Raw genomic sequence first — 1,216 nt, forward strand, 5'->3', positions numbered from 1 at the left:
TGATGGGATCCGGTGCTTTAGTGCTGGTATGATCGCATCCGACATGTTTCCCCGTCTTCGTCCCTTATGCTTGCCACTCGCAGGTCCGCTCCAATGACGATTCTACATTCTCACTACCATTACAACCATTCCCTATCAATGGATAATGTCCTATACTACTTACTCTCCCGCTCAATCACGGAGACGAGTTTTCCACGGTTTCCACCCCTCCCTTCATACCGCAGCAACACGGGTTTTTTCCACCCCTTTCAGAACGTGCTCTTCGCGCCACAAAGCCGCCCCAAGACGCGCGATCAATGAGCATCGAGCTTAAACATATCGCAAACGTCAAAAATAGTATAACTGGACTAATATATATCGCGCACGTGCGATATGTTTGTCACAAGGCGCAAAAAATAATTAAAAAGGGAATGCAACACGAGGACTTCCCAGGAGGTCACCCATCCTAGTACTACTCTTGCCCAAGCACGCTTAACTTCGGAGTTTTGATGGGATCCGGTGCTTTAGTGCTGGTATGATCGCATCCAACATGTTTCCCCGTCTTCGTCCCTTATGCTTGCCACTCCCAGGTCCGCTCCAAAGACGATTCTACATTCTCACTACCATTACAACCGTTCCCTAACAATGGATAATGTACTATACTACTTACTCTCCCGCTCAATCACGGAGACGAGTTTTCCACGGTTTCCACCCCTCCCTCCAAACCGCAGCAACACGAGTTTTTCCACCCCTTACAGAACGCGCTCTTCGCGCCACAAAGCCGCCCCAAGACGCGCGAGCAATGAGCATCGAGCTTAAACATATCGCAAACGTCAAAAATAATATAACTGGATTAATATATATCGCGCACGTGCGATATGTTTGTCACAAGGCGCAAAAAATAATTAAAAAGGGAATGCAACACGAGGACTTCCCACGAGGTCACCCATCCTAGTACTACTCTCGCCCAAGCATGCTTAACTTCGGAGTTCTGATGGGATCCAGTGCTTTAGTGCTGGTATGAACGCATACGACATGTTTCCCCTTGTTCGTCCCTTATGCTTGCCACTCCCATGTCCTCCCCAAAGACGATTCTACATTCTCACTACCATTACAACCGTTCCCTAACAATGGATAATGTCCTATACTACTTACTCTCCCGCTCAATCACGGAGACGAGTTTTCCACGGTTTCCACCCCTCCCTCCATACCGCAGCAACACGAGTTTTTTCCACCC

At 48.4% G+C, this 1,216-nt stretch overlaps 2 non-coding genes across 2 annotated transcripts; both read right to left on the minus strand.

The window, feature by feature from the left end:
- Positions 1–407: 407 nt before the first annotated feature.
- On the minus strand, positions 408–526 carry LOC119346844. The gene has a single exon (XR_005167964.1). It is a non-coding gene; the product is annotated as a 5S ribosomal RNA (ribosomal RNA).
- A 366-nt stretch (positions 527–892) lies between these two features.
- Positions 893–1,011, minus strand: LOC119346846. The gene has a single exon (XR_005167965.1). It is a non-coding gene; the product is annotated as a 5S ribosomal RNA (ribosomal RNA).
- Positions 1,012–1,216: the final 205 nt, after the last annotated feature.

This window comes from Triticum dicoccoides, unplaced genomic scaffold (genome assembly GCF_002162155.2).
Source record: "Triticum dicoccoides isolate Atlit2015 ecotype Zavitan unplaced genomic scaffold, WEW_v2.0 scaffold52596, whole genome shotgun sequence".
In the NCBI taxonomy this organism is placed as follows: Eukaryota; Viridiplantae; Streptophyta; class Magnoliopsida; order Poales; family Poaceae; genus Triticum; species Triticum dicoccoides.